Source organism: Rhineura floridana, chromosome 3 (assembly GCF_030035675.1).
Source record: "Rhineura floridana isolate rRhiFlo1 chromosome 3, rRhiFlo1.hap2, whole genome shotgun sequence".
Lineage (NCBI taxonomy): Eukaryota > Metazoa > Chordata > Lepidosauria > Squamata > Rhineuridae > Rhineura > Rhineura floridana.
The window spans coordinates 70,951,230-70,974,705 of NC_084482.1; the positions used below are offsets into that span (position 1 = coordinate 70,951,230).

At 40.3% G+C, this 23,476-nt stretch overlaps 1 protein-coding gene across 4 annotated transcripts in view; it reads left to right on the plus strand.

Annotated features, from left to right (window-relative positions):
• The window catches only part of STX8 (syntaxin 8), a 169,888-nt gene that overhangs the window by 55,891 nt on the left and 90,521 nt on the right, over positions 1-23,476 (plus strand). The window lies entirely within an intron of this gene.

The following is a 23,476-nucleotide window of genomic DNA, read 5'->3' on the forward strand; positions in this document are numbered from 1 at the left end:
GCAGTTTTCAGAATTTGATGGTATTTCTTGGACTCACTGTTAGCCCAACAAGACATGAAAGCACATAGACATTATTTGTGAAGGGCTTTGGAGAACCCTGTTAGAACTGTGAGAAGGCACCTTTTACTGAAAAGCTTTAGTGCATTGTATCTGCTGCATCTTTATTAATCCCTCTCAACTATTGTTCCCCCAAAACAATCGTAGAAAAGCCATGGTTTGTGATGGTATAAAAGTGAATTGGCTGGCAGAATTTGCTGGTTTTTCCTAGCCGTGGGGTCAGGCACATCACTGGGAAAGGGAGAGCACTGAATTTTCAAGTCATTGAGGGACAGATCCTAGAGGAGTAAAAAAATACTGCAGAAAGTGGGGAATTGTTTTGTGTCCCTTATTCACTTTGCCCATATCTGCCTGAATCATTATCTTAGGTATGTTGTGGTATGGCCTAGATACCATTGTGTCATAAAATCTCTAATCTGCATACCCTTCTCCTTGTCAATTGAAAAATTAACCAAAGTACACTGGTGTAGATTATAAAGGAAGATGAGAAAAGAAGGCTGCACACATAATTGGCCTTAAGAACATGGAAGTGGTACCCATGCTGGAAGTCTGCCTCTTACGTCTAGGGGAGCTGTAGAAGGAAGAAGGTTTATTTACAGCAGTGATATATCCCAGGAACTGTGATACATTCATTTAAGAGACAGGTAGGGTGATTGTGTGCTGGTCCGTCAAAGGAGCCTTCCATGACTGAGAGAACTAAACAGATTAGCTGTTTGATTATTCCTTTATAAGCCAGTAGGTGGCAGCAGAGGACAGAAAGATGCCTTGTTCTTTAGCTCTTGGTTCCTCACCTTCATCATGGCTGAGTCGCCCAAGTCTCTCCAAGATTGGGGGGGGGGCTCTTTTTGCTTCACCTGCAGAGCAGAGAAGCCCCAGTTCTGCTTTCTAGCTTCTTTCTTTTCTCCTTTTATCTTACCTAGGGCCAGCCCATGATTGGTTCTTGAGTTTTCTAAGCACATGATTGGTGGTTCTTTTCCCCCTGGAGCTGTATAACACACTTTTTAGCTTAGCTTTATATTTACTTGTAGTTTGTCTTTGAATTCTACCAGTCTTGGTCCGTGAGTATGTTTCCCTTTCCTTTTGCATTTACGTGGTCCCATCTATAACCAGTGATTAGGGCAGCCTTCTATATAAGGCCTGAAAAGTTAGTAGCCTGATACTATTCTTAAACAAGTCTGTTAGCTCCCATGGTCCCAGCCTTGACGGCAGAGTCAGGAGGATGAGCTGGCTGAGTCTGTGGCTTCCACCTACTGGGAAACCGGACTGGGTTCCTGACACTGAACGTGAGGGTAGTAGTTGGGAATGTGTGGAACCTGAGCCAGGTCCCTCATGGACCCCTTCCCTTGAACCTGATTTGCCTGAGGAGTCAAGTGTCTCCTGTTTCACTGCACCTCCATAATGGCGCCAGAAGCACGCCTGGCAGGAGGCCACAGGAAGGAGCAGCAGCACTCTTCTTCAAGCCAGGGTGTTAGGCCTTTTAAAGGTCATCCAACAGGTGGGTGGAGTTTAGGAGAGGTAGACATGATGGAGTGACTACATGGTGCAGTTGATCTCCACCCTTTGCTCACTTGGAGCTTTCCCAGGTGCTTCAGCCACTGGCCTGCCTTACCACCCTGCCTCAGGCCTGCCTGCTATGGATGGATCACAACATTAGCAGGCTACTTTTTTAAAAAAAAGTCTACTACTAAGTGGCTGGTGGAGTAGGGACAGTTTTCTCTGTCCCCTGTCTGCCAGCCTACATGGTTTCCATGTTGGCTACAGAGGAAGAGTCTAACCCAGCACCCACCATGGAAGCACTGTGCGCCTCTGGAGGAGGGAAGAGTTGATCCATCCCTTCAGGCCACGTGATTTCCCTGCTAGCTGTAGAGAAAGCGCCTTACTTTCCTCTGCATCCAGCAGGGAAATGCAAGAAGAGGCCCCTTCTTTTGTGGCTAGAAAAGAAAACAGCAGGTTCATGGAGGGCTGTATTTCCATGCTGGCTGGAGAAGTAGACACTTTACTTCCTCCGCTGCCAGTCTGTTCACTTACCTGGATGGAATGCCTTGTTGCTTGTGGTGACCCAGGCAAACACCTGCATTTTCAGCAAATAATTTCAGTCCTGAGATTTTAATGGGATTGATTTGATGTTGCATTTATGGAGCTTGTCAAAGTCTGATAATGCACACCCTTTTCACCCTCTTGGACCAATCTGAGAGACAGATTTGAAGTTAAAACATACTGTATCACTCATTTGTTAAAATGACCCCATAGGAGCAAATCCATTTTTTTTAGCTTTTCCTTTTCTTACAGCATGGGGAAGCAAAGCTAGAACTTTGAAATGCTGCCAGCTGTGTGACCTCTACAAAGATGTAATCCATCTGGTCTGCTCCTAGAGAACATGAACACTGAGCATCTGAGAAGGCAGCAGTTCTGATACTTGCCCATTTAATTAATCTTTGCTGAGCACCTTCTTCATTATTATGGCTTACTAATAGCTTAGTAGTCAAGTGTGCATTTAGTAGCATCATTCCCTGTTTTTCTCCTTTTCTACCCCAAATCTAAGCCTGTTTTTTTCCATACATTCTGAGATATATATTCAGCCTGGTAATCATTCCACAAACATTAATAGGTGTATCTGCTCACGTGTCTCCGGGTTTATTCATTTGTGATGTATTGAGGCCATGATGGAGTGAGATCAGCTTTGAAAATAAGTTCACAAAAGTTGTCCTAGCCTACAGCTACTTTACTGGCCTGCCAGATTTGAATTTGGAAATTGTTTTTAAAGCAATTCTCTAACCTCAGCCCACAAACAGATTAAAAACCCAGCTCTTGAGATGGCAAAATTGAAGCAAAACAACAACAATGGGGAAAAATATTCAATCTTAATGTAACTTTAAAGAACCACCATGGAACACAGAAAAAATGTGTGCAGAAGAGCCTTTTTTCTATCAAGACCACTGCTAGAATGGGAAAGCTCTGTTTTAGGAGCAGTATCAATGAAAATGTAACACAGGTGGGTGGGACAAGCCATGTGGCAATCATCTGATGTCATAATGATGTCAGGTGATTGACAAGAGGGTTGTCTCCCCCACCTGACAAAGTTGGCCTGCAGGGGTGAGGCCAGATAAATATCAGACCCCCTCCCCCAAATAGAACATCTGCCAGAAACAACTACGGACAGTAGATCCAAATTGAAGATTCTCAGCATTACTGTAGAGTTCTGAGGGAAGGTAATTTTCTATATCAGCCTTTCCCAACCTTTAGGTCCCCATGTCCTCTGCTGAAGAATAGGGTAAAAAATGCTTTACATTTTTTTCAAAAAAGTCCAATGGGATTAAAATACCATTTGAAAAACAACACTGCATTGAACATGATCATTCAGTACTGAAGAACTTTCATCAGTTTCCAACATAGGCAATCACCGGACCTCTGTGAACTCTTAATTTATGCTATGCTTGTGTTCACACCTAAAGTTCTACACTATCCTTTGTTTTGAGGGTACTGAATACTTTTGTCTGGCTTGCTATACTCTTCCATGGACCTGATTCAGATATAATGGAGGCTTTCTCAGCATGTATTACTGATACCTATGAGAAACATGCTTGCTTGAAAAATGGATTTTGGCAGTTGATTGCTTTTAGCTTTTAATTATCATAAAAACTGCTTGGGTAAAAGCTAGAGATGTTGCTGAAGTTCCTTATTACCTGGTTCTTAGTGCTCAGATGTATTACAGATCAAGCATCCTTTCCCCTAGAAATTCTACTCCAGTTCAGAATACAAGCTGAGATTTTGCTCATACATGATTTGCTTTTGGACTGACCAGGTGCTTTACAGCAGTATACATGAATGTTCTGGAATGTTAGCTACTAACTCTTATGGTTTGCTGTAAAACTAAGTGGCTTGGGGTGCAACTGTGCAGCCTGCAGTTTGCTGAGAATCTTCAATTTGGATCAACCGTCTCTAGTCGCTTCTGGTAGATGTTCTATCTGGGGGGGTGTCTGATCTTATTATTTTTATTCAATTTATTTATATACCACATTTTCCACAAATACACATGTGCTCAAAGCGGTTTACACAAACAGTCCAAATGCTTTATCTGTCCTCACCTGTGCAGGCCAACTTTGTTAGGTGGGGGAGATGACCCTCTTGTCAATCACCTGACATCAGATGATGCCTACCTGTCTTAAGCTTTCATTATACTGCTGCTAAAACAGAGCTTTCCCATTTTAGCGGTGGTCTTGATGGAAAATAGCTTTGTGTGGTGGGAGTGTTCCTTGCTCCAGCAAAGGAGCAATCAAAAGCTCACTTTAAGCTCTCAATTGGTCCTTTGTAGCCATGTGGGTACCTGCCCCACACCTGATATCACATATGATGTCAGGTGTTGGGTGGATGGGTGTGATTTGCAAAGAATCGACCCCTGCCGGGCCAAATTTAGCTTGTGAGCCAGTAGTTCCCAACCTCTCTTCTGTATGGCAGCTTTCATTCCCATTCCTCTCAGTTCACCTCTTAAAACCTTCTGCTGTTCCTGGGTATGTTTGTTTGGACAGAGTTGGAGTGGTTGAATGTCAAAGTATCTCTCTTCCATAGCTATTGCTGGGAACTACTACTATTCCTAGGTAATTGATGGTGCTTACACCTGGCACCACCAGTGCACATGCTCCTAGCCCAGAGAGAATTCTTAGAAACAGACAGGTTTTCTCCCAGTAGAAAGCTTGCTAAAAACTCGTAATTACCCAAGGAGAGTTAACCCATCAATTGTAATGACTGAAACCGAACCATTGCCTTTGAAAGAAATGCAGCGCTTTGGTAATGAGGCTCAGAGTTTCAGTGTCAAAATCGGTGGATGCAGGTAGTAGTTGGTTTTTTTTTGACACATCATCAGAATTCCCCATGTGGGACCTCTGATTAGCCTGGGGTGCGATGTGGGCCTCTTCTTCTTCCAGAAGTGTTCTCACCTTGATTAATGCCAACTCAGTATCTGTACAAATTGTCATTCTATAAGGAACAACTCTTAGCTCAAAAAGTGTAAACTGACAAGCTGAAATGGTTGCCATCTTTATAGCTGAGTGAAGAGAGGAATGAGCCTAGCAGTCAGGAACTTGCAGGGAGTTGAAACTAAGCTGGGCAGTTAATTTAGTGCTTCAGCTTGGAATTTCCCAACTGTTACATTGGCATTAAATGAAGGACATGCAAATATCTATATATGCTTATCATGGAATAGCCATTTGAGCTGCAGCAAAGAGAAATCTAAATCCTTCCACAAATAAATCTAGTGATCTGTCTTGGACAAAAAACATTGTTCCCTCATCTGTGTATTCTTGCATTTCTCAAGTACTTGTTTGTATTGAGTCCATTTTCATAACATGTAATCTCTGAAGAGTATAAAAACAACAGTGAATGTTTGGAGCAAGAGGAATTTGTAACAGCCTGCAGGAAAAAGGCATTGCGAGCTGGGCTTATGAAATGAGCTCCCGTAGATCTTGTCACTCCCCAAGAGCATGATAATAATGATAATGCAAACTGCAGTGAACAGAACTATCCACCCTCTGCCCACATAGTCATAGGAGTAGGGAGTTCCCAATTCAAATCCCCACAAAGCTCACTGTGCACCTTGGGCTACTCGCTGTCCGCCCAACCTACTTAACTGGGTTGTTGTGAGGGTAAAAGTGGTAGTGTATACTGCCCTCAGAAGGGTGAGTTAGAAATGAAAAGGAAAATTAATTAGTGTTGTGTGCAGTGATAGCATAGTAAGTATGCTTTTCCGAACTGATGCCTTTTCCCCTTTTTAAAGGACAGGTAAACAATCTACAGTGATTTGAAGAGTGTTGAAAGTAATATCTTTCAAAAAGGTGAACTTTATATACATCCTTATTCTGTGAATGTCCTAGTCCGTGTGGTGTATTTAAAGTTTTCCTTCTTTTGGGATGTTTAAGTATGGTTCTGTTGCCTACACATCCTTCTTTACAGCTGTGTGACATGGCCTGCATTCTAAGCTGTGAGTTCTGCCCCAGTAACATCTTGTTAAGTCCTTAGTTATATGAACTTTCATTGCCATGATGATACATTTCTGAAGTAAGCTATATTTGTTCAGTAGGAAGAAAGGAGTATGAAGCCTTCCTTCTTCCATCTTAAAGATATGCAGTCAAGCAAAAGCAATAGTAATTGTCATGTTTTTTTCTATATTTTTAAATACACACATAGGGAAAATGAACATTTCAAAAATGATTTCTCCTTTTTGTTTTACTTTAATAGCAGGCCTGTCATATTGAAGCTCTTTCTTTTTCATATTCAGGTTCATATTTAAGTGTAAAATAATTTAAGTGGGAAAAATGTGTAGGTTTCTTCTGGTTGTTATTTTTAATGGAGCTTTTCTGTCAATCTGTTGAAACTGGGATAGATGTGCTAACTCTAAATTAACTCCAGAGTTTTAAATCCTCTGAATAAAAATGTTGTGCATCCATTTCTTCTGCATTGTATTGTTTATTTATTAGGTTTCTGTCCCGCCCTTTCTCCCAGCAGGAGCCCAGGGTGGCCAGTATTGTTGTGAGCATAGGAGCCATTTTTCATGTTCAAAGAAAAAAAGGGAAACCAAGAGATAAATTCTGAAGAGGGAAATATGTTGCCAGCTGGATCTTTTATGTCTACCTTTTTTTCAGAGCACCATACCAATTTAAATCCACACACACACAAATAATTTATTTCCTGTTTACCTTGTCATCCAAGCAGAGAAGTGGAGTAGAACAGACTGCCTTATTTACAGTACTGAGAGAAACTGTTTTGAGAATAAGGAAGGCAATTTGTTTTGTTACTGTTCTTATTATTGGGTAATTGATATGAGACAAAATTTGATCAGCACTGAAATAAGTTGCATTATTTCAGACTTCACTCAGAGGGAGAATGAAGCATTATAAAATGGCATAGAGTAGCTTTCCCCAACCTGATGCCCTCCAGATGTGTTGGATTATAACTCCCATCATCCCCACCCAGCATGACTGTGCTGGCTGGGGTTGATGGGACTTGTGGTCCAAAACATCTGGAGGGAACCCGGTTAGGGAAAGTTGGCACAACTGGTAGGAAACTTGCCAAGTATGTTTGAAGCACATGTTGTGGGAAGCATTTGTGGTGGTGGTGGTGGTAAACTGTTTCCTCTCTCTAGATTAGTGCAAGTACTAAGCAAGCTTTAAATGTCCAGATACATTGTGTGTGCATGCATGTGTGCGTGTGCATCACAACTTTCATGGATTCTCCTTCCTAGCAGGTGCTAGGACATGAAGTTGTGAGAGTGTCAAGATCTGAGGGTCCCAAACCAAGGGAATATGTTAGTGGTGGGTCTCTTTTTCAATAACGAAAGTTTGGGAATGGTTTCAGCCATCTGTGCTTCAAACATTTTCTTTCTCTTACTCCTGGATTAAACTTCCAGGACGTTCTCTGAAGATTTTTAAGACTCTTATAATCAAGATTATAAGAAAGATTAGGAGTGTTTGCATAAATAAACATCCCAACATACTTTGGGATATGAGAGAGTACAGTAGGGCTGTTCAGATGTTATTTCACTTCTGTAACGTATGATGAGACAGGGATTTTTTGGAGCAGTGTGCTTCCTTCCACTTCTGCTGTTTGCCTTTGCTTCTCTTTGCTTGTGAATGTACTAGCCAATAAATCCCACTTTTATTGGAGCATGTGATGTCCCTTTATCACTCTCTTTTCCTCTGCCTAAAAATCTGAACTATTTTTCAAAACAAATACAATATCCAGGGTTGTATAAACACATGTAAGATGCCTCATCTTTAGCACTCACTTATACATGTAGTAAGGTAGGGGGAGGGCTAATCTGTGACCCTTGGGCTGCATGTTACCCCCAAGGTGCCCCCAAATACATCTTTTTTTTAGTGTTTCCCTGGGTCCCCTGTTTTGATGCCATGATGCCAATAGGTTGTTTTGTGCCCATCTTCATTTTTTATTTTTTTAAAATGTGATATTGTTTTTTACCAACTTATCTCATAGGTCTACCCACTGTGATAGGAAAATATTTTTTGTGGGCCTCCAAGTCATCCCCCAAATGTATCCTTAAAAAAAAATATTAATGGCCACACCCACTTTTACACTTTAGCCATGCCTACTTGTATACTTTGGTCATGCCCACCTTAATAGTATTGACCATGAGTCAGGGAGGCCTTTGGCCCATACAGGGTTAGCCACTCCTGCAGGAAGGGGATCAATGCTAAGATCTGCTTTTGACCTCACTGTGTGTAGAAATGAAGGAGGAAGCAATAGTCAAGTAGTTTAATATATTCACAAAGTACTCATAATAAGAGGACCGTACGATACATTACCTGATGTGGCTTTGTTACCACTACTTTTTCATCACCTTTGTTACGAACTCTTAAAGAAAGCAAATCTCAGCACTGCATCAACAGAATTGACCCTTGCAATACTTCCCTCCCCCCCATATCATGACACACTACAGTAGGGCCCCACTCATATGGCGGGCTATGTTCCGGACCCCTGCCGAAAAGCGAAAACCGCTGAAAAGCAGAACTCATTGAATAGAATGGCATGCAATGCCTGAAAACCGCCATAAAAGTGGAACAAACACCGTATGAGTGGGACTTTACTCTCATTGCGTCTAATTAAGACCGTAAAGCAAAGCACCGTAAAGCGGAGCCCTACTGAATATCATGTAGTGATAGGTAGCCTATTTTTTTGCCCCAGCACTTAGCTTGCACACCAAAGGCTAAGAGTTTGACGTATTAATAGTTGCTTGCATCCTAGTGACCTCACTGAAGTGGATTTTGACTGTTCTGAGTCTACTTAATATTTTCCCAAGATGATGTGTAACCATACCCTTCCCAAGGACGAACAGTAACAAAATAGACAGCTAATCAAGCCTGAATCTTTGGACCAGCTTTTGCCATGAGGTGTTAACAGGAACAATTTGGGTACTCAGAATTCAGCACCCACAAAGTGTTGAGTCTCTTAGTCACATTGTGTCACTTACAGTAACTCAGTGATAAAGACATTTGTGTAATATATCTAATGGGTATAACCTCAAATGGGACACCCTTAAATTGTACTGTTTTGTTTTGTAATAGGAAATACACATTCTAGTGGTTGAGTAGAGTCCTTGATTGCTGACTAATCTAGCATCCCAAGGATTTTATAATGCTGACAGTTCCAAGCCCCTTAACATTTTGTTTTTAAACATATCTAGGAAATTGCTATTTTTTATGAATTTGGCATGTATGTGCTATTGTTTATTTTTCAAATCTTTGTTGCCTATTTTAACAATGGTCTGGCTCTTTGATCTTTAATTTGCCATAAATTATTGCCTTCCTTGCCTGAATGGAAGTATTATGACTGGATGGTTAAAACGTTGAGATCTGTAAAGCCAGAGATAAAACGAATGGAGTGCTTGGACTATTAGCTGCCATCTTAGACTGTATTCACACCAGCAGACTTCTTTTCCAGGATACAATGTCAGCCTTGCCGTTTGTACATTAAGTCCCAAAGAACACAGGAATTATTTGTAAATAATGCACACAAGCATCTCTCTCACTCACTCACACACACGCATCAAGAGCAGATCTGATGTTAAGGAGTATTCTAGCTAGAGTTGCCCATTTCAGAGCAGATTTGTCTCATTGGTATGTGCCTCAACCTGCTATTTGAGGGGTAGTGTGGAGAACTTGTGATGAGGTCCACATGCTTGCTAGTTATACCAGCATGGTATTTCAAGTGGCAAATCTGGCAGTGGGCATCCTTGTGACAACTGTCTAGAGTCTCTTGGCATTGTTTATTTCAATCAGGTAGTAGGTATTTAAGCATAAGCATAAACATTAGCTTAGTAAGTTTTTAGACAGTGGAGGTATTTTGTTGTTGTAAGAATGAAGGACAGGATGTGGCAATATACCCAGCCACTCAAAAAGTGAGGTAAATGATGCTTTGTGGCTTTAACACCAGAGAGAAGAATTAGTTTGGGACTTGGGGAGTTCCAGGTTTCTGGCTACACAGCTCTTTGTTTTCCCAAGCTAAGAGCGAAGATGTACAATAACATCTTTTATATCAGAGTTTTGGGGGACTTAAAATATTATTTAATAAATATTAAAGAATTCTAATAATATTTTAATCAAGTCCAAGTAAAACAAATTGTGAAAATGGAGTTTAAAAACAAGCTGGTTTTATTAATCAGTACTATATGGCTTCTTCCTACTAAAATCATATTCAGTAAGAGAAAAATAATTGTTCCTGTATCCTGTAAAAAGCTTTATATAGGAACTATGGTTGTTGACATTAGCAAGAGATTTGTTTTTGGAAATGTAAAAGCTTTTGAATAATTCCTTTAGTAGTAATTACAGGGGGAAAGGAAAGTTAGTTACTTTTTTAAAAAAGATTTCCTTGCAACAGATTTTTAACACATTTACATTCTGCCCTGATGGTTTGTCGAATGTCTTTGCGTCCACTAAAAGTATTAAGTGGCGCTAGAAACTATTTAATTGTAGATTTACAAATGGAGAGGTCAAGATAGAATTTTAATCCAGTGTAAAAATATTAGGTGTTGATTATGTTGTGTATAATCATGTATCTCGATTCATACAATGCTGTTAAAAAACAGTTCTCCATTGGTCTAAAGTTGGATATTTTGTTTTAAAGTTAACTTTTTATTAAACGTCTTTAACCTCACCTATGATACTGCAACATTTGTTCCAGTGAGGTAATCAATTATATACTAGTAAGTTCATTAATCTATCAAAACTAGGCTTTTATATGACAGCTAATGTAGCATACTGAATAAAATGAGCTGGGAAGTCCTCAGCTCAAATCTAACCTTAACCACAGCCAGAGCTAGGTGGCCTTGGATGAGCCATTATCTCTCAGCCTCAGCTCTCTCATCTGTAATAGGAGTAGGATGATAATGGTCTTCCTTACAGGATTGTTGGAAGGATTGCTGAAATTGTGCGTCTGAAGTGGTCTGAGGAAAAAGGGGGTGCATAAGTACTACATATTGTTTGTTCTCAAAAGCACTGGTTGCCTGCTGTTCTATTTTTCCTTCAACTTGCTCTGCAGAGAGTTTATAAATAGTACATACATGTCACTAGTGATTGTTTCATTGTATCTTGCCCCGTATTTTATACACAGGTAATAACAGCTTCTATCTGGTTCTAATTGCTCATCGTTCTCTTGTTCCACCACTCAGTTTACAGGTTAAAATAGTTTTAACTGTTTGCACAGCCAGACTTTGGCATCTCCCAAACTGGGAGGAGAAACTGATGGGCACTTGAGAAGATGGGCACTTTGTCCTTTTGCTTTCACAGCTCACAATGGCTTCCTTCTCAGTGAGCTTTTGCACTCAGTTGTTAGAAACCTGCAGTCTTCCCTCACTCGCATATTACCATCTAGAGAGATAGCGATTCCTCTTTACATGGAGACAAAGTACACTTCAGCCCTGGGACTGTACCTGAGTGAGGTCAAGAGTGGGTCTTAGCTTTTAGTGCTCCCTCTTCTGCTGCACCCTCTATATCGCTTACTTTGAGGAGGAGATAGTAAGTAAGCCAAGGAAACCTGGGCTTTGAATTCCTGCTATGATCCTACTAAGAAATATTCTCCAAAATGACCCATTGTGGGATCAGGATATTTCTTTGTGGGACAGGATTAACCTTGCATAGACATTGCTCCTGTATCTTGGTTACTTACCATGCTGTCAATGTGACTGAACCCATTTTGAGGTCAAATATGGGGCTTAATGTACATTGCCATGGGTACATTAGCAGAACTGTGCCAGTACAAACATGCTCAGTTTTATGTGAAGAGTGAATGGTAATACTCTTAAATCCTAGCTGTTCACACTCCAATAATGAGGTAGCAATTCCCATAGCCGAACAGCTTAAACCACTGAGATCTTGCTTCATTTCTTGTCCTCTGAAACCATACTGATAAAGCTAGAGGAACCGTTTGTCTTGTAGTGGATATTCTTTTTCTGCTATGTGTGGTGCCAGGAATTGAAGGCTGAAGCTGCTTGCACATAACAGAAGATGTGCACTCATTCTGAAAGAGAAGCTCCCTGCCTTGTATCAACATGGATGAGCTCACAGGAGAAATGGAAAACCCAAGCAGTGACTATTGGGTTATTTGTTTTCTTGAAGCATGCTTGGTGAGAATGAACCCTGATTCATTTGTTGATGACAGTGAGTGGAGTTGGAAAGTTTTTCTTAACCGATCTGGCCAAGTTTCAGTCCAATGACTAACTAGCGTTGGAAAGGAATTAAACTCCATGATGATTTGCTCTGAATTCTAAATCTGTGGGCTTTAGTTTAAGCCCTTCCAGCAGGGACGGGGAACCTGTGGCCCTCCGTATGTTGTTGGACGACAGCTCCCATCATCCCTGATTGTTGACCATGCCAGCTGGGCTGATGGGAGTTAGAGTCCCAATGACATCTGGACAGCTATAGGGTCTCCATCCCTGCCTTATAGGTTCCCACATCCTATAATCCCACAGAACTTAAAGCAAGAGAAGATCCCTCCCTCCCTCCCTCCCTCCATTTCTTTAGGAATTTGCAATGCTTTATAAATTCAAGAGCTGTTTAATTATTCTTATTGGAAGCTGAAATCGTTGTTTTGAGAGTGAACAGCCGTTTCATGCAAAGTTAATTTGTCGGTCACCACCCTCCCTCCCCACACAATCCTTCATCTTTTCCCATTACCAAAGGTTATTTGAAATAAAATGCTTTGAGGAGGAGAGTGGCAAACATTTTCTTTCAAAAGTTTCCCCCCCCTTGCTTTTAAGCACCGCATATAATACTTATCTTCTGTTTTATAGGCACTTTTTGGAGCAGGGAATGCCATACTGACCAAAGCTGTTGATTCGTCAAACCTGTTATTCTGTCATTTTCAGCATATGCAAACCTCCCTTGCTTTCATTTCCTCAAAAAAGCCCAGCAGCCAACTGTACAGTTGATTGGGGATGAGTGAGGAGGGGAATGTGTCCTTTGACTTGAGTATTTGAAAACTCAACCTTGCACTATATGCCTGTTATTCCAGATATGTTGTTACCGGCTCACTTTTTTCCTAGTAGATCAGCACTGACTATTGGCATTTCTGGAAGATAGTTGACAGCAGATGGCTGTGGAATGTATGTATTATATAATTTCAATTTGATTCATTTGGCTATAGAGATGACGTTGCAGTTTAGCTTTGTGGTCTGCATTAACTTTTGATCGGTTCCTTGGTGCAATTCAAGGGGTGAATTTAATTTACAAAGCAGGATATGGTTTAGACTTTGCAACCTTTAAGATTGGTTTTCTCCCATGCATATTTAGATATTGGCTTCTGCTAGTGTGTAAGGGTTGGATATTTGCATTTCTCCTTTGTTTTCAATTTAATCTTTTCTGCTGACTTCTCATTTAATTACAGACACATAGGTCATTGTATTGGGCTTTAAAATTTATGCTGGGGGTTGTCTAGAAACTACAAGGCATGAGTTGGTATTTACCAAGAGTTGCAGGTGGTTCTTGGGAATGTAATTTTGGAAAATTGTTATCTCATTTCCATGGTACTTGGTACATATTCTCTATAAAGTTGTTGTCTCCATGCCTAGACTACCTGAGCAAGTGTGGGCCTGTAACTTGTTTGACTATCATATTCCCAAATCAGGGGTGTTCATTTATTCATTTATTTTCTTCAGTCCTCTCAGGTTTTCAGTATACATTCTTGGTGGTAGTACCTCTGAAGGGTGTATGTTCCAAAGCATATTTTAGGCATTCTGGAACAGGTACCAGCTCTCAGGAATGGATACTATGGTCTTTTTCACATGGAAGACTGAACTACGGATTAAAATGGCCCTTGAGGTAAATTCTTTCCCTATTATTCTCCATATGTGCAGGAAAGGGAGTCTCTTTGTACATAGCAAGGGAGTGAGGCCAACAGATTGCAAAGCATTGCATTTTTCACTTACTCCCAGTAGATGCTGCACAAGATGATTAATATTTTAATGTCTTTGTGTTCTTTGTTTTACTTTTAACACTAGAGCACTTTAAATCACTTGGGAAGAAGAGGGTCTGTCTCTTTTCCAGTTACATAAATAATTGGTGGTACAAGGGCTAAAAACGAAAATAATTTTGGGTGGAGTGGAGGGACAGAAGGTAGGATGAAGGAGAGCTTTTTATACCTGTCATCAAAAAGTAAAATTTCCATTACTGCTGGTATTGGGGCTCCTATTCTGCAGAACATCTGAAGGTGTAAATATGTGTTTGACAGTAGAGAGAATACTCCATGTCTTCAAACAAATGTCTGTCCTGTTTTTCCATCCATCCTCATGTCAGTAGGTCTCATTTATTAGAGGATAAAAAAATGAATGAATGACCTCGTCCATTTCCCTTCCCACATTTTATATATTTGAGATCTATTTACTATAGCAGAGATGTAAAATTTCTGGAAATGTTAGCAGCATTTAAAAAACCTTTTCCCACTGTGTGGGGGGTGGGGGAATGATGAAAATTTTGTGAAAAAACAAAATATTAGCAGTATGTGCTTGACAGTTCATACTACATTTGATAATTGACAATGAGATCAGTACTACTTTAAACATAGAGCTGTTTTTAAGATACAAAAATATCTGTTTGAAATGAGGCATTATAAATATATAGGATTAAATTTCCAAAATATAATAACTGTGTCACCAGATTTTAATATTATAATGTTGGATTAATGAGGTCAATAAACCAATGTAACTGTTTCTATTGTGGTTTTAAAAAAAGGAATGTAATTTTTTAAATTCTAAAACCAGTATCTGAAGAATCCAGTGCCTTAATCTTAACCTGGTATGCTGCAGTTTCTGCAAATTGATCTGCTGTACAAATTGGCCAGGATCCTTAAGCTATTTTAGGGTGACCAAAGGGTTTGGGCATCCCCAGTGGGTTTTCTTGGGGAGGGGGGGCTTTACTGCCAATCCCAATTTGCTTTTAAAAGTCTACTGACTCTCAAAAGGCCCTTTCCATGTGGCAGGGAGAGCTGATGCTGAGAATACAACTCCCACCCCAGAAGTGGTTGGCCCCATTGGTACACCTCTTTGGAATGCTGCCATTGAACTAGCTTCAAGCCTTTCATATCTTGGTCTGTTTCTTAACTGTGCATTTCCAAATGTGGCTGGTAGGCAGTAATCAGTGGGGTAAAAGTTTTCCTTTTCAATTATTGGTGGTGTTCTTGATAAAGTCAGTACAGGTAAAACTTCTTTAATAGAATAGCAAAATTATGGATATTACATTGTAAATACTCCCTATTTGTGTTTGTGCGACAGTGAGTTGAAAATGGCCATGCCCCTCTGTTGCTGGCTGTTCTCTTTATATCACTATTTTTCAAAAATACTTTGTCTCACCACTGTCAGTGTTTCTCTACCTTAAAAGGGATATATGTTGGCATTCCCAACTAGTGCAATTGCCTTTTCATGAAACTTCCTTGGCATAGACCTGTTGCCTAGCTTGACTTGCCTATCCCAAAAGTTTTTTTTTAAAAAAAATCAAAATTACCCAAATGAATGATTCACATATGATTCATTCTTCTATAGATAATTACATGTTGCAGTTGCTTCTGATTAATGTCTTTCATTTATGAAATAGCTTAAGTACTGTTTGGGAGAAATTGACCTTCTGTAACTCTACAGTTTTGGTTCCCCTGCATGTTTCTCCTGGCCTGCTATCATCCAGGGATTTGGAATGTTGTTTCACCAATGTGCAGATGATGCCTGTTCTAGCTCTCCATTCCATTTGAATTGGAGGAGATGTGCAAGTGCTGGGCCGTATATGGAGGCAGTGAAGGGCTGCATGAGGGCCAATAAACTGAGGCTGAATCCTGACAAGATGGAGATGATGTGAATAGGCAGTTTCTGGGTCTGGAAATTAGGAAGACAACTTGTTCTGGTGGGGGTAGCACTCCCCCTGAAGAAACTGGTATGTGGCGTGTATTCCAGAAATAGTGTAAAATGCCTTCATTTTGGCTTTTCTGGGATGGCTATAGATCAGGTGACATGTTACATGTTTTGAAATGTTACTATTTTGCTTTGTGTTTTTACTTGTCAATTAATATTTTGTCACCTGCCCCAAGCCTTCAGGATGGGGCAAGCTACATATCCAGTAAAAATAATTTCAGTTTGCAGGAAGACATTTAAAGAGTTGATTATGGTCGCAACATTACCTTCTTTGTTCTTACCCAAGCACATAATCAACATTATGTAATTTTTTTAAAAAGGGCATGTTACTCCCTCTAGAGGTCCATATTGCTGTTTAAATACAAATCACTCTCCTGATAATTACCAAATCCATTCCACTGCATGCTTGCAATAACTTTGATTTTTTTCTATTTTGCTTAACTGCTAGTGATATATTGATGTGAACTTTAGAGAGGAGAGGATGATTGAACTGGATTAATGGGGGGGATCTTACGAGATTACAAGGACATTTTTCATATTCTTGTGTAGCAAGAGTAGAAATGTGCTAGATGGAAGAGTTGACCATTTAAGGGCAAGATTAAATGTTACACTAAGTATTTGGCTGCTATCAAAACCCATCATAATAAAGGCCCAGTCCTGGTGTCATGCCTCAGCCACAGGATTCCTCATCAGAGGATGACCTGAAGCATCTATTATTTGGCAAAGCACAGGATCTATTTAGATCTAAAGAGGAGGAACAGGCAGGACTCTTGGACCAGGCAGCCATGGGGCTGTCCATGCGATGGGAGAGTTCTACTTCTTCCTCACCTTCAGATCTAGTTGAGATTGCTAAGTAATGGGGGGTTCAGGTCATCCTCTGATGAGGAATCCTCTGGCTGAGACATGCCACCTATTATGTCTTTTTTGCATACTTTATTTCGTCTGTCTTGAATCTTCAAAGAATTTTTCATTTTTCCAGTTTTTTGCTATAATCAATTTAGCTGCTATTAAGTATTCAGGAAATAATTACACGAATATGTATTTCAACAGTAATCTCATAGGAACATAAGAAGAGCTCTGCTAGATCAGACCAAAGGCCCCTGTAGTCCAGCATCCTTTTTTCACAATGATCAACCAGATGCCTATGGGTAACCTGTAAGCTGGACATGAGCACATTAGCACTCTCCTGCTCATGATCCCCAGCTACATCTTGGGTTTTGTTGTTGTTATGTGCCTTCAAGTGACTGTGTCCTGTGTGTGGAAGTACATTCTGAATCTTCTAATAGTCAGCTTCATTGGATGATCCCAGGTTCTAATATTATGAGAAAGGGAGAAAAAATCCTCTCTGTCCATGCATAATCTGATACATGCTGTCACATCCCCCCCCCATCAAGCTTCATGCTACTTGCCTTCTTTCTTAACTAAAAAGTGCCAGGTGTTGTAACCTTTCTTCATAAGGATGTTGTCCAGCCCCTTGATAATTTTGGTTGCCCTGTTCTGAATCTTTTCCAACTTTACAGTTTTATTTTTGAGATCTGGTGACCAGAACTGTATACACTATTCCAAGTGTGGATGTACCATAGATTTAAATAATGGCATGATATGGGCAGTTTTATTTTCAATCCCTTTCTAAATATCAATCCCTTTCCAAATATCCCTAACATCTATCTCACTAGGTGACCTTAGGACAGTCACTGTCTCTCAGCCTACCCTATCTCACAGGGTTGTTGAGAGGATAAAATGGGGAGGGGAGAGTCAGGTATACCACCTTGAGCTTCCTGGAGGAAAGGTGGATTATAAATGTGAGAAATAAACAAAAATAAATAACACGGAATTCACCTTTTTAACAGCTGCTGTGCAGTGGGTCAATGTCTTCATTGAGCTATCAGTTATGATCCTAGTCAGTCACCACCAGTTCAGACTCCATTCACGTACATTATGAGGAAATATTTTATTTAGAAGGTTTATAAACTGCTTAATCAAAGAGCATTCTAAGTGGTGTACAATAAAGAAGTATTATATTTTGTCCCAGCTTTAAATAATAACCAGTAATTGTTTGAACATCTCCCTTTCGTTTGACTCCAGTTTCTTGAATTTTGGGACATATGGAGATCATCAGCTGCTGTTTGTCCACATTTCCAACATCCATATGTTTTGTTCTTATCATTTTTATTTAATTTATTTGCAGTTAAACACCAGCCATATTACAGTTTAGGTTAAAAAAACTTTTGAATTGGCACAGATGGCAGTGTCTGCTGCGCCAGTAAAAACAGATTTCTAGTCACATAGTGCCAGTCATTTTACCCATCACTCTCTCAAATATTTTTTTCTGTAACTCTTAATTCATTAGACATGGGTAGAGTTTTATGACCGCCCCTTAGTATTAGGTGTTATTAAAACTAAGTTTTGAAATCCTGAATAATACATTCTTTTTTTCTTCTCTCCATAGGTACATGGTTTTCATTTGGCAAATTTGAAACCAGTGGGGATGACTTTACTCTAAAATTCTTTTTAATTCATCCCACATAATATAGTTACGATGTTTCACAATATCAATGAATCTTATGATATTGTCATAAGAACAATAGAGAGTCTCTACATGCAATGCTAAATGTTTCCAAAGCAGATTAGTAAATGGTATTTCAGCACTATCTTGCTTCTTTGCATACTAAAGGTTAGTTGAAACAGATCCTTCACAGTGTTGTTCAGCAATTAAATTCTGCTTTAGACATTTATGTTGCAGATGGTCTCATGTGATTGTAGCTATCTAACTCCCTTTTAGGGCAAGCAAACTAAAAACTGGTTTACTTGGTCTGGAACAATAAGTGAATCAAAGCTGCCTTTCTTTTTTGGGGGGAGATTATATTTCTGGGATGAATATAATTATTTCCCCACACAACGCAGGTAGTTTCAACAGTAGAGACTAGGCATTCATAAGCACCTTCCTCATTCTGACTTCCCTCATTCACCCTGTTCTGTTGCTGCCTCTGAAAAGCCTGCCTAGCATTTGTTTATGGAAGTCCAAAGCATGTAGCGAAAAAGCTGAGTAGCAGCTCTTCTCCCTTTTCCCAGGGAGAATGCAATGGAAGATGCATCAGGCAGAACTGGCTTCCTTAATCACAAGTTTGCCATGGGGAGCAAGCTTGTTGCGCCACCTGTATCACATTGTTCCCTTTTCATATGTTAATCGGTAATTAATCTTGATTTTTGTTGGGTTTAGGAGTTTTACTGTTGGCACATATGCAGAACCAATTATATCGTAAATCACCCGCGTTTCAGCAAATGTCATTCTGATTGTTCCCCACTGCATAGAGCACTACTAGTAAAACATTTGAGGTCAGGAACTTGGATTCCTCAACCACTGTATTCAAGGAAATCCATTTATTGTTCTGTCTCAGTAGAAAAGGTTAATTTCTCCTAGACTTATATCACATTGGCAGCCAATCAAGGAAAGTCATAATTGCATTTATACAGTTGGGGGCAGGTGAGTTGAGGCTGCATTAATCTGTCTTAATGAATTAATACCATTGGCCTCTTTTCACCCCCCAATATGAATGTAGCAGATTCTTAAGAATACCGTATTTTACATTCTTTATCAAGCAAGAATTGTGCTTTGGGCACTCAAACTGAGTGCTTGACCTGTGTCTCTTGCACTATAAAATTGCTAAATGTATTCTTTGTACTTGCATCTGCAAAAGGATTTAGAAAGACTTGCCATGGATTGCATGAAACAGTGTTCATCTCAAATTATCCTGAATTAGCTACTGGACCGTTTTGGTAGCTTTCTTGGGGTGATTTGTGCTGTGAAAGATGGATGACTAAAAAAAACAAAACAAAGCAACAGTTAAAAGGATCTTTCAGGTTAACTGTTAAATTAGGTCTATGTACACTGGAGGCAAAAGCAATCATATCATGTCCTGTTTTGGAAGTGAATATTGGCAGCTTCCTTCTTGTCATCACTTCAGCTGCTTGAACTGTGCAGTCTAATCCTATCTCCAGGTTGCTCAGAGAGCATGTTGATTAGATACAATATCCAAAAGTGCTTATGAGAGTATCCAACATATAAGGGGATTGGTTTTATGCTTGCCAAAATGTGGGGTGTGGGCACTTTAATCTTGCCACCGGCTCAGTGGGAAGAAGGTGATGTATCTGTGTCAATATTTTCAGTATGCTGAGTACTCCCAAATGTTTCGAGCTCTTTGGGCTTGGGCTGAGTGCAAAGCCTATACTATGGAAGCCCAAACACTGCATCATGGATAGTCCAAATTAGGTTTTTTGCCTCTGTAAAAATTAAGAGTATTTTGGTAAGGGCTTATGAAAGGCAAGAAACCTCAAGTGCCAGTGAACAGATAAGGTCCACAGAGAGAGAGAGTTTGGGAGACTTGAGCACAGACGTCAAGCCCCCAGTGCCTGAAATGCATATCCAAGATCTGTAGTCATGTTCTGTTCAACACTTTAGCATATATGAAAGTATATGGCGTATTTATAACCTTAGTTTTTCTTTTTGGGCTACCCACTAAGGCAAATATCAATAGCCAGTGCAATTTGGATTATTGTTTCCTAACTCCAACTCTTTAGATGTGGGATGAGAAACCTGTGGTGCTCCAGAATTTGTTGGACTCCAAGTCTCATCAGTCCCGGCCAGCATGATCAGGGGTGATTGGCGTTGTAGTCCATCATATTACTTGTCCCTGCTTTAGATCCTGAGTGTACACCAGACCGTGCAACCCTCTCCAGGATTTTAAAAAATACAATTTCACCACTAGTCTATAATTCCATCTTTAGTTGTGGTCATGAGAAGGGCCTGCTGTAGGTGAGGAGTTCGCTCTAGTTTATGCTAGAGCAGGGGCTCTTAACCTGGGTCCATGAATCCTTGGGGGTCCGTGAACTAAGCACAGCCTCCTCCATTTCCAATACAATACAATAAATTATGTATGTATTTATTTTATGAGGGTCCATAACTTTCATTAGATTCTCAAAGGGTCCCATGGCCCAAAAAAGGGTAAGAACTACTGTGCTATATAATCTGTCATTTATTTAATGAAGTTCCTTGTTCCCATGGTTATTGTAGTATTTTAGTAATATTGTAGGATGCAGATAGCGAAATTCTCCTTGTGGAATTAGATGCTTAGTCGGGCAGCTTAGTCAGTACTGTCTCTTGTAGACAACACAAGACTGTTGGTAAGAGGCTGCCATCAAATCAGTATGCTTCGTATGTAGCGCATCCAATAAGAAGAGAGTCTTCTGAGTATTAGTATCCCAGCATTGAGCTCCAGCCATGTTGTCCACTTCAAAACTTGGTTCCATCCTGGCCCAGAAATGTCCTTGCATATAGCACTGCTGTCATGGGTGCACAGTGGGTTGTGTCTTCTGGTTTGTGCTACTTAATACAGTCTCTATATCTGTATGTATGCATAGCTTTCCTGTTTCCTTTTTGTGTCTGGTGCAGAAGCAGCCTGACATACTTAGCATTAGCTTTCCTGGTACTTTCCATATACTCTGACTGGATGGGGAAAAGTGAAGAGATTTAGACTGCTAGGTGACTCTCTTGGGAGCACTGGAGCTTTTGGTTGGTGCACTGTAGTCCTCTCCATATGGGCCAAATATATGGCCATACTTGCTCTTCCTCAACAATCCCATCCATACTGGCGTAACATTACCACCCTGGTTTGCAGCAGGAACTCATTGGAAACAACCATTTATTTATTTATTTATTTAATTCAATTTTTATACCGCCCATAGCAAAGCTCTCTGGGCGGTGTACAACAATAAAAATATAAATTTACATTTCAATTTTAAAACCACATAATCATCAAATCAACAATTAAACAAACAGATGAAACATGTAACTGACATACAACAATAATACAGATACTAAAATACTAAAATATTAAAAATATTAAAAATATTAAAATGCCTGGGCAAAGAGGAAGGTTTTCACCTGGCACCAAAAGGATAGTAAAGTAGGCGCCAGGCGTACCTCGTCAGGAAGGGTGTTCCATAGTTCGGGGGCCACTACCGAGAAGGCCCTCTTTCTTGTAGTTGCCTTCCGGGCGTCTTTCTGAGTAGGCACCCGGAGGAGGGCCTTCGATGTTGAGCGTAGTGCACGGGTGGGTTCATATCGGGAGAGACGATCCACCAGGTATTGTGGGCCTGTGCCATGTAAGGCTTTATAGGTCAAAACCAGCACCTTGAATTGGACCCGGAAACATATAGGCAGCCAGTGCAAGCCGGCCAGAATTGGTGTCACATGTTCTGACACAGAAGGTAAAATCCCTCTTGTTTGATTGAAAATACACTCTTTAAATTTTCATTTAGCAGTTGCTCTGAATAGTCTGCCGACTGTTGGAAGCAGTTCTGTGAAAACCACAGCAATGAGCCAGAGAAGAAGCAATCAGACCTCAGTAAAATGAAAGTGTGGCCTTTAATCGGATCTGTTTACTGACAGTAGCCTTACGATATATCACTTGGTCCACCTGTTGGATTAATGCTTTTCTTGTATGTTTGCAAATGATTTTTTGCTAGACAGGCGAGTATTATCCTTTCCTGATCATGGAAGATATGAGGTGCAGAAATATGAAGCCTGTGCAATCCACACAGTCAATGACAAGGGAAGAGTTTCATTGAGCTCCTGATAAGCATGAGCATTCATTGTGCTCTATAATTTTTTAACATTGATTTGCTTCAGATCTAATCTAGAACTCTTGGTATGTCAAAATGTAGGAAATAGGAATGGACAGCTGGGTATCTTTTTATAGGTTTTACCATTTATGCATACCTTTCACCTTCCAGAGGTTGAAACCAAGGCTTGTGTAACCATGATTGTATTCTTCTCAAACTGTCTAGTAAGAGCAGCTTGATACATGGAAGCAGTGATTCTGGTCTTCCAACCTGAACTGAATAATGTATAGTTGGAAGTCATCTGGGTGTAATTAAGTCCAGTCCAGCTCCCTAATCCAGATGTTCCATAAAAGCTGCTGCAACAGGATACTGAAGCCTTGCCATGTGTACCTCATTAAGAAGCTGAGATAGGAAATCTGCAGAATGTTGTTGGGCTGCATAGCTATGGTAAGAATCTCTTTGGCCTAGGAAAGAGCCCATTCCTAGCAGCAGCATTTGGGGAAATCTAGAACCTTCTGCTTAAACTGTGTTCCAGGGTTGCAAGGTACTGTCAGTCTTGTGTTTTCTGGTACCGGCCTTTTCTAATGTATCTCAGCTTCATATCCTCTAATACAGCCTTTCCCAACTTTTGGGTCCCCAGATGTTGCTGGATTACAGTTCCCATCATTCCTGACCATTGGCTATGCTGGCTGGGGCTGATGGGAGTTGTAGTCCAGCAACATCTGGGGACCCAAAGGTTGGGAAAGGCTGTTCTAATACATTAAGGAAAAAATGGCTGCCAACAGGATGTCTCTGGTTTACTACTTTTTCGTGGACCATCTTGATACTCTTCTGGAATGGCTTTGATGCCTGTTAATTTAATGGGAGTTAGGGTGAATGCAGAGGATCAACTCGCCAAGTAAT